We start from the raw sequence: 11094 nt of genomic DNA, 5'->3' as shown, positions 1-11094 counted from the left end.
TTTACTATATAGCTGGCCTTAGATAGTGAAGTGAACATTCCATAAAGAATCAGTCTTTTCAGACAACTACCATCTAAAATAGTTCTGCAAAAGAGAAATAAATTTTGGCCACTCTGCCAATTTTTCTATGAATATCTAGTATTTTTGTTCGCTTATTTAGTACATCTAATTAAGAAGTCACCCGCAGATGAATTGATTGGTTACATTTTACCAAAATCCTATTGAAATGTCATATCTTTCTTGGTCTATCCTTTCTCTGTACTGTTGATTTACTAATAGAAACCCCAATTCAGCAATAAACTTAAGCACATACTTAGAGTGAAGCATATGCTTAAATGCTTTGTGGAGTCACAGCCATACTGTGGTATAAATAAATGTATCATTTTATTTTAATCAGCCTGTTTGACCCACTCAGTGATGTCACAATCCAGTGTTTGTTTTGCCACTGTCACTGCTATGGTTGTGATTTATTATGACATGGATACTATCTTGGTTTAGTGATGAGTAACTCTTAAAATATTTGGATATGTATCCTTAAAAGTAATGAAGTAGGTTTGCATGTCTAGAAGATAGTGCAGAAGCTCAGTGCAGTTGACATGCTGGCCCTCTGACTTCAGGTTCACTGGGTCCCACATTCATTTATTTGGCATAATAAGGCTATCAAAAGAAAGAAATCAGGGGCACCCACCCCTGAAAACACAGTAGCCCAGATGGGACTCCATAAGAGAATTGCATCTTAAGATACAAACTATTCTTGGCTTACTGTAACTCATTGACCCATATAAATCAACTTAATGTTGAATATCTTTTGTTCTTTTTTTGTAAAAGTTCATACTTATTAAAAATAGCTACATGTATTAATAGGCCTTGTTTCATATGCTTAGGTATCTAGTCTTATGTGAAAATTAACATGTACACATCTGTACTGTCATGCACAACACATGTGATGGTGATGAATTGTAGTGATGTCATCAAGATCAGAAATATGAAAAAAATCAAATGATTATTTTAAAATCAACTTAATCTTATGTGGGATTACAAACACGAAAATGCTTTAATCATAATCATGGCATTGCATGCATGGCATTCCTGCGAGACAGAGTTAAGACTGTAATGCCTTAACTGTGCATTTCTTAACATGTTTGGATTTATTTTACGGGTATCATTAACTCTAAGTTTCCGGAGTAATGCGTGATTTGGGGATGATTATAGCATCCCTTTAAGGTTTCTATCTTTAAATTTGATACATACCCTCAGCTGTAACCCATGAACCTCTTGATGCCAACTGATAGAGGGCACCAAGGGGATGGATGGGGTTTTAATTCTATGTTAAGACAGTGTTTGTCTGGAACTGTGCGTGCATGTGCACATGCACATGCATTTATATGGATATTGACACGTGTTCAATAAGGGGCCACAGCTATTAAAAATAGTTTGAAAAGGGATTAAGGTTGGGAAGGTGTGACATCTTCTCAAGGAAATGGCAAGTTATGGGACACCTCTTAACTGTACCCTAATGTACCTATAGTTCTTTCCCACTAACAATAACAACTCAACGTGTTCTCAAGGTACATCTTTCTGCCTCCAGCATGCAAGAAAATAAACACCATACAAATATTAATCTCCCTCAGAGTGTCACGCAAAACCTGAATTGTGACAACCCTACTTCCATCACACACAATTAACACACCACGCACTTAACTAGTACATGTCAGCATTGAATATCTGCTCATGTTGCTGTGGTTGTAATGCTTTTGTCACCTGTTGGCAGATTTGAAGGTTGAGAGGCTTTGGTGAAAAGGTAGCAGTCTTCAATCAGGGAACAATGGGAAATGTTGCCACCTTTGCTGGAGGTAGCCTCTTGGTCACATGGCAAGACTTTAGGGATATGGCAGCCCTCCAGCCTGAGGGCAGAGTGTTGCTTCAGTTTGGAAACAGTAGGAAATGGCCTCCAGCCCTACTAGATACATCCAATCATATTTCACCACCTGCTCAATTTTAAGGTATGTCTACAATGGAGCTGGAGGTGCAGTTTCCTGTCCAGGCATGGGCATGACTACCTGAGCTGGAAATTACACCTCCATCTCCAGTGTAGACATACCCTCACGTAGCATTTCCAATATGCACGTATTAAACTCTCCAGTATATGATGTACAGTTTATTTCTTTGCCTAGAGACTATTTCATCCAGAAAACAAGAACACCTATTGTAGTGAACAATCTGTTCTAGCTAGAGGATAGAGATGCACAATTCCTGTTAGGTCATTTAGGATAGTTTTCATTCTATGAGTCATGGTCTATCTCCTCCCTTCAGTACAGAAATGACCTTTTTATAATAAAGTTGTTTTGTTGACTTTAAATCTATGCTAGAAGGGTTCACTTTGTTGTGCTTCATAAGACAAAGTGTTTTCTCCACAGGAGTGAGAGGAGATCAAAAACAGAAGGGATCTCAAAGTCCTCCTTTAGGAGAACAAGCAGTCTAAGGATTGAGGTACTAGGTTTATATTAAAACCACTGGAGGGAACTTCTATAAAGTGTGAAACGATCCTTCACCTTTTCCATCATCCTCATTCACACTTCTATTGGCTTGGCTTTAGAAAGTCACTGTTTGCAAGGCCTAATGCAGGCTCATACGTGTTAACACAAACTTATGGAGCCATACCTGTTATTTACTTTAGTGAGCCAACAAATCCTTTTCTTTCTTTCATGACTTGAGGTGGAAGGTAGTGTGTAGCCCTATCTGGGATGACTGCTGCCTTACTATAGGATACCAACCATTCATTTTGAACATAACTGAAGTCAGAGGAAGTAAAAGCAATAGTACTGACTTTGTCACCTCATGGCCCTGATTAACTTTGAATTGTGATGATCACAATTAAGATAAAAAAGGATGACAGGATTCTTTTAACCATAAAATGTAAGCTATGAGACTGTTCAGCTGGGCCAATTTAAAAGGTGTACTTAATAGATTGCAATTTGAGTTCCATATTATTTAATATGTCAAAGGGCTAAGAGAATGTCATGGTTGATGATGAAATGTGTACTCTGTCTGTACTGAAGTGTGATGAATATCTTTATTGTAAAGAGAGAAAGTGATTCATAACAAAATTTCAAAGAACTATATAATGCACTAAATTGGCCTTTCATGAAGCCTCCGGTTCTAAAGCAACTAACTGAAGAAAATAGGACCTTCAGCTGAGATGGTGTGCAAATAGTATATATCTATTAATTCCTTTAAATTTGTTCTAATACCTAATGTTAGCAGCACTGCTGGGAGATAGAAAACAGCTATGAGAAGTTTAGATTTTGATTTGTCAAACATTTCATTAGGTTCAATACAAATCACATGCAACTTGAATACAAATGCCAATCAGTGCTTATCAGTGTTTGAGAATGAAATTCGTACAGCGTGAGAGGCTAATAATGTTATTTCATACAAAATGAAAACTGACTCTACTGTACTAGTTAACAGGGAAAGAAAAATCATAATATAGTAATGTCAAAAATTTGGATGTTAGAACCTGGAAAACGATTAGTCTTTCAACAGGGAAGGTCACACTGAAAAAACTAGTCTAATTCATTTTGTTTCAACAACAAAGAGCATTATACACTGGGGATATATCTATTGGCCCAATTCAGACCTGGTGTAAGAGGATGCAACTCCACTGACATGTGTAGACTTCCTCCAGCTCTAATTATGAGTCACTAATTTATACTATTGCTGTTATTTATTTGTAAAATGCTGACAGTTCTGGAGGATCTGTACAAGACACAGATAAAGACAAAATGTCTGCCCTGAAGAGCTCACAATCTAAGGCCTGGTCTACACTGGGGGGTGGGGGGGGTCGAACTAAGGTACGCAAGTTCAGCTACGCGAATAGCATAGCTGAACTCGAACTACCTTAGTTCGAACTACTCATCCGTCCAGACGCCGTGGGATCGAAGTCCGCGGCTCCCCCGTCGACTCCGCCACCGCCATTCGCGGTGGTGGAGTTCCGGAGTCAACGGGAGCACGTTCGGAGTTCAAACTATCACGTCTAGATTAGACGCGATAGGTCGAACTCTATGCGTCGACCCGGCAGGTAAGTATAGACCTACCCTAAAAGAGAGGCAAATATTACCCAAATCTAGAGCTGTTTGTAAACCAGAATTTCCATTCCATGGGAAATTCTGATATGCTGTGGAACACACTACAGTAAAACATAAAGGCTAGATTATCTGAGACCCTTACATGGGAATGTGAGATAAGGTACAAAAAGAGTCCCCCAGCTGATGCATCCCATATAATGGCCTATCATCACTGCAGTTCTGGTGCTTTTTTATATTTTTATGTTTCAATTTTTTTTATATTTATATATATATATTTCAAATATTTTTATATTTATATTTTATATTTATATATATATATTTCAGTCCCAATGCTGTATGTATAGATTCATAGGACTGGAAGGGACTTTGAAGGGTCATCTAGTCCAGTCCCCTGCACTCATGGCAAGACTAAGTATTATCTAGACCAGCAGTTGTTAAACGTTAGCAATCTGAGGACCCTCATTTCCATTTAAAAATGTTCACAGACCTCCAAGCCCTCCATCCCTTCCCCCAAGGCCCCACCCCACCTCTTCCCATCCCCACTCCACCCCGCACGTCCTCTTCCCTACCTCTTTCCCCTCCCCTAAGCATGCCCCATCCCCACTCATCCCCCTCCCTCCCTCCCTCCCTTCCAGCACCTCCTGTACGTTGCTGAGGAGCTGCTCCCTGGCATGTAGAAGGAACTGGGAGGGAGCGGGAGGAGTTGATCAGCAGGGCCCACAGACCCCCTGGAGTACCCTCATGGACCTCCCAGGGGTCTGCAGACCCCAATTTGAGAAACGCTGATCTAGATCATCCCTCACAGATGTTTGTCTAACTTACTCTTAAAAATCTCCAATGATGGAGGTTCCATAACCTCCCTAGCAATTTATTCCAGTGCTTAACCACCCTCACAGTTAGGAAGTTTTTCCTAATGTCTAATCTAAACCTCCCTTGCTGCAATTTAAGCCCATTGCTTCTTGTCCTATTCTCAGAGGTTAAGAAGAACAATTCTTCTTCCTCTTCCTTGTACCTTTTATGTACAATTACCTTTTATGTAATTGAAAACTGTTATCATGTCCTCTCTCAGTCTTCTCTTCTCCAGAATAAACAAACCCAATTTTTTCAATCTTCCTTCATAGGCCATGTGTTCCAGACCTTTAATCATTTTTGTTGCTCTTCTCTGGACTTTCTCCAATTTGTCCACATCCCTCCTGAAATGTGGCACCCAAAACTGGACACAATACTCCAGTTGAGGCCTAATCAGTGTGGAGTAGAGCAGAAGAATTACTTCTCATGTATTGCTTACAACACTCCTGCTAAAACATCCCAGAATGATGTTCACTTTTTTTGCAACAGTCTTACACTGTTTACTCATATTTAGCTTATGGTCCACTATGACCCCCAAATCCCTTTCTGCAGTACTCCTTCCTAGGCAGTCATTTCCCATTTTGTATGAGTGCAACTGATTGTTCCTTCCTAAGTGGAGTACTTTGCTTTTGTTCTTATTAAATTTCATCCTATTTACTTCATACCATTTCTCCAGTTTGTCCAGATCATTTTGAATTTTAATCCTATCCTCCAAAGCACTTGCAACCCCTCCCAGCTTGGTATCATCCAGAAATGTTATAAGTGTACTCTCTATGTCATAATCTAAATCATTGATGAAGATATTGAACAGAACCAGACCCAGAACTGATCCCTGTGGGAGTCCACTCATTATGCCTATCCAGCATGACTGTGAACCACTAATAACTACTCTCTTGGAATGGTTTTCCAACTAGTTTTGCACCCACCTTATAGTAGCTCCATCTAGATTTCATTTCCCTAGTTTGCTTATGAGAAGATCATGGGAGACAGTATCAAAAGGTTTACTAAAGTCAAGATATACCATGTCTACCACTTCCCCCCTATCCTGAGCTTCCCAGAGACATGTCTCTGGAGTGTCCAGCCCTCTCCTGGAACACTTGCAGAAGTTGTTTGTTACTCCTTTAAAGAGTCAATGCACGGCAGCTCATTAGCTCAACTGGGGTTTAACACACTTACTTCAATTACAGCGCTGAATTGGTTTATAGTAAAACAAGTTTCCTTACCAAAGGACATAGGATTAAGTGATATCAAGTATAAGAAATAAAGATAGAAAGGGTTACAAACAAAAGTAAAAATAGACTTCTAAGACTAAACCTTAATTTCAACAAGTTACAATCTTTACCTAAACACATTTCTTACCTAAACTCAGTTCCTGGAAACTTCAACACCCTTGGCTGAAGGATCCAACATTGAGTGATTTCAAGAGCTCTAGCCCCTTGAATCCCTCAAGTGATGGATTCCAAAAACTGGCTGTCTGTTACTGCTTATACCTCCCAAAGTTCATTGACCCCATTAAGAGGCAAGAAGACTTCCTGTGGTTCTTCCCTTCCTGCTGACTTCCCATTCCCCTGCTGATTTTTTTCTAAATGGGGCTTCCATTGTTTTGGTTCCAGAATGCTTAATTTACACTGGGGACAGGTAGATAGTCACTTTCCCTCCTGTCTGGGAGAGTACCTGTTTCTCCCTGTGTTTTGTCAGACTTTAAGCATAATATCAGTGAGTATCCATAATTCCTCATAGTGTTGATACAGACAATTCACAATGATATTAATCACCACTGTGTCACAGCATTTCATAAAAGATTTTACTCAATATGCTTTTATAGAACAGTAATATTATATACAATCAGTTGATTCAACTGCTTATCATTTGAGTTTCAGATTCCCTGTCTTTATAGCCCAGTAAACCATTGAAGTGTATTCTCAGATAAAATTCCTGTTCTCCTGCTGGGAAGAGATGCCATGCTCCATGCTGGCTCCTCTGCTGCTGGTGATAGTTGAGTTATTTCCTCCTGCCTTTGTTAGCTTTGTTTACCTTTTATGCAAATGCACCTTCATTGTCTCTGCCTGACTCAGACAAGCAAGTACATTCCTTTGTTTAAGACAGAATGTGATTCGCATTCCTTGCTAAACAAATTTTCAGAACATAATTTTAGCACATATTTATAATTCTTTGTACACATGCCATATATACATTATGCAACAATATTAATGATCAGTGAGTTATCATTTCTCCAATGATATTATTTCTCCATGCCACATTTTGGGTATCTGTTGTAACTATGTTCAGCACAGTGAGTATGTCATGCCTGACCAGAGTTGCTGATGGAGGGGGATAGCTCAGTGGTTTGTGCATTGGCCTATTAAACCCAGGGTTATGAATTCAATCCTTGAGGGGGACTATTTAGGGATCTGGGGCAAAAATCTGTCTGGGGATTGGTCCTGCTTTGAGCAGGGGGTTGGCCTAGATGACCTCCTGAGGTCCCTTCCACCCTGACATTCTATGATTCTGTGCTGTGCAGGAGGTTGGGCTAGATGATCAGAATGCTCCTTTCTGGCCTTAAAATCTATGGACAATCTCCATGCAAGAGCTGAACACAATAGCAGTCTCTGGCAGCAGGGGCTGCTTGGTTCTATGAAAGAAAAGGGAAAAAAAAAGTTGCTGCCAGTAGTGACCAATGGAACACTTTCACACTGGAGCTGAAGACTTTTTGAGGAGGATGAGATCTTCTGAATTTGTCCCTCCTGTTTCTTATATTAAACATGGCATGAACTGTGATATCTGTCACTTGGTAGAATATATGTATAGAGGACCAATCATAGTATCTTGGTGCTGAATTTACAGGAGCATCTCATTATTATCTGTTGTCATGGACAATGTGCACAATGTTGTACAAGATGTAAAGAAAGCTCTGGCTGCTGCTCAGTAGGGCTTACATTTTAAAAAAGTCTTTCAAAATACATCCAGTTTAAAAATCTGTAGGAACTAATTGGTTTGCTTTAGATTAAGCTATTGACCCTCGCTGCTATGAGCCACACCAGCAACACTTCCATGGAGGCTGCTATTAAGTAACTATTTGGTCTCATCCACAGCTGCATTTCTATGATTGCATTTCTGCATCTGCCCACAATATGAACTCTTTAAACTGTGCCAGAACCAATTTACTGAAATATGCTTGAACCCTACCAAGGCATGAGTCTTAAACAAGATTCTGAAGTTCCTATGCTGTTTAAGTCCCAGTCCTGCTCTAGTCGAAGTCCCAGTGACTTCAGTGGAGCAGGACGAGGCCCTCAGTGTACTACTGCCACCATCAGAGACCAGAATATGCTACTATGCACATGCCAAACTGAATCTGAAAACATTTTCATTAACATTGTTTTGAACTCATTGCCAAAACCATTTGAGTTTCAAACCTATTGTCTGTTGGACTTTTAGTTTTGATAGGTTCTTTCCTCTCCACATTTAGAAATGACCCTATGACTAGTGTAAATCGGAAGGAAAGTAAAACTGGAGTAGAAGATAAGAATATGGAATCCTATAGCTATATGGAGTGTGTTGTGAATGCTAACCAATGGTCTTGATGTGTACCAAAAGGAAATGTTTGGCTTCAAATCCATCTGTTATAAAACGTGTTTATACTTATCTCTTACTTTAAAAAGGGAATTTAAAATATTGTTTTGTAGATGACAACAATATTAGCTAAAGCTACATCTCTCTTAGTTATATTCCTTTTTTCTTCTCTGTCTGGATAAACTTTATACAAATCCCATCCCTTGACCAAAACAACAAACAGGAAGGAAAGAGCCTTAAATCGCCTAGACGGTGGAAAAAATATTGGCATTTTACTGTAACTGATTGTGCTACTGAGATTAGAATGTAGAATTCAGAACTGAAGCCTTCATTTATCAGACAAAAAGCTAGTGGGATGGAAAGGAACTAAGTAATTACCTCAGCAACTCATCTGTCAGCCCTCTCACAATTCTTCAGCTAGGATTTACTGAAAGAAGATTCCATTGCACAGCAAAGAGTAATTGTAACATGGGGAAGTGAAGCTCTTTTTGGTGAACCTGCATTTAACAGAACTACATCTTATTAGGCTGTCATTCCATATTTGGTTTTCTCCTTTATTCTGTATTGTCCTGAAACATCTAATCAAAATAGACTTAAATTCTGCATGAATTAGAAGTCCCTGTAACTCCAGTCAGATTATCATCCACAATCAACACTAATACATAACTAGCAATCACCAAAAATTCTGCATCTCTTTATTATAATCTCTTCTTTTCAGAACTTCATTACCATTCTCTCCCTTAAACGTAAAAGGGGGCTATTGCCTTTTGGATGTTCACATGTAACTTCAATTTGTGTGGGAGTTATTCCCATATCTTGGTGAGAGTGAAGAAACCCACAATCTGTATGTTTAGAAACCCAAATTCAAAGCATAAGTGTAAGGGCATAGCAGTTCTTTTCAGGAAGTGTCTGACCTATGTTATCTAAGATGTTGCTATAAGCCTCTTTGCATCACTAATCTTCAAACAGAGTAGAACAAAAAGGGTTTAAGTCTTGGAGAAGTTAGAGGGTGAAAGTCCTCCCTAATGTAGGTAATGTTTTAATAAGTGCTCTGGAGTCAGGTTTGCCATGAGAAAAGTCATGTTTATTAACTATATATACACATAGGTCATGGCAGGTCAGGTGCCTTGACACATCTAGCTCTCAATAGGGATGCTTTTTATGGACATTTGAACTGTCTCTCCCATACTAACATTACCTCATCTCATTTGCATGGTAACTCCTCTAAATAAAACTTTATTTTATTTATTTAGATTTATAAGTGAAATAAAGGCATTCAGGCTTCGATAGCTGAGTCTTAAATACTATCCTAGACCTTGCAAATAGTGCAGTCGCTGCAACAGTTTCTCTTCCTAATGAAAGTTTCCTTTCCAGTAGCTTTTTATCATCCTAGTTCTAATGAGCTACCGGCTGAGGCCTCATCTCATTTTCTCATGGAGGTCCTTCTGCAGTCTTTGCAGTGAGAACAGACATCTATTTCCTCCATTGCTCAGTAAGACTTTTTTAACCATTTCCCTACCAATATCCATTGTAGTCTGTTCAGCTAATCATAATAACCAAAATTCTTATGTAACACTATTTTGAATATGCCTGTTTCATCAAAACTCCACAAATACAGAGAAGAGAGAATAAATTAGGAAGATTAGAGCTGTGCACATAATTCTTTTCCTCCTCCCTCCCCCAATTCACCGGTGGTTCTGGAAAAATGGGATGGGGACAGAGGAGCAGAATCATTTCTGGGTGACCTAAAACACTTTTTAAAAAATCAGTGAATTGAAGGGTTAAAAATAGTTTTGTATCAAATGGAATATCTCATTTTATTTTTGAGCTTTTTAAAACATAATTTTATTTTAAAATAAAATTGAAGTAATATTTGAAACAAAGGTGTTTTGAATCAAAATGTTTCAGCTTGAAAACATCAATAAAACATTTGATTTTTTGAATTTTTTTTGTATTTACCAAAACAATTTGAAATCAGTACGAATTTATAAATTGTTAGATAACCCAAGTCTGCATTTTTCAGCAAAAAAAAAAGTCTGAGATGAAAAATTCACCTTCTAGTGAGGATTCCCTTTCAGTTAGGGGAGGAGGAAGATAAACTTCAGTAGGCTTTTGGAGCAATAATCTTTCAGGAAGTCGGGGGGGAGGGGTGTCATTGAGTGGAGATGTTCACATATATATTCTAATGTAAGGTACTTACACCTGGAGGGTTTTCTTTGAAAATAGACAAGACTAACCCTCAAGGATATTGAGTTCTGTTAGAGAAAGCATGTTTTCTTTTAGTTCTTAATTTTTGGAGATAATGGCAAGTAACTAATGTAACAATTCCACACAACATAGTCTAAGCAAAATTAAGGTGTTTGTTTTTACAAGTGACTTTTTTTTTCTTTGAGAGGAACAATAAGTGTCCTTGTTTTGTTTTTTTTCCCTTCTGGCACAACAGCCCAACATGCGGTGAATCTGATTGCAAGACCTGAGCACCTTCTGCTAGCAGGATTTAAGAGCGCTACAGAGGCAATTTTCCCCCCTAAATTGCCTATGAAGAGATTAAGATTATTGGTTTTTGAGATGGGTTTAATGGTGCATC

This window comes from Mauremys mutica, chromosome 1 (assembly GCF_020497125.1).
Source record: "Mauremys mutica isolate MM-2020 ecotype Southern chromosome 1, ASM2049712v1, whole genome shotgun sequence".
Lineage (NCBI taxonomy): Eukaryota > Metazoa > Chordata > Testudines > Geoemydidae > Mauremys > Mauremys mutica.
This window is presented reverse-complemented; position numbering follows the sequence as displayed.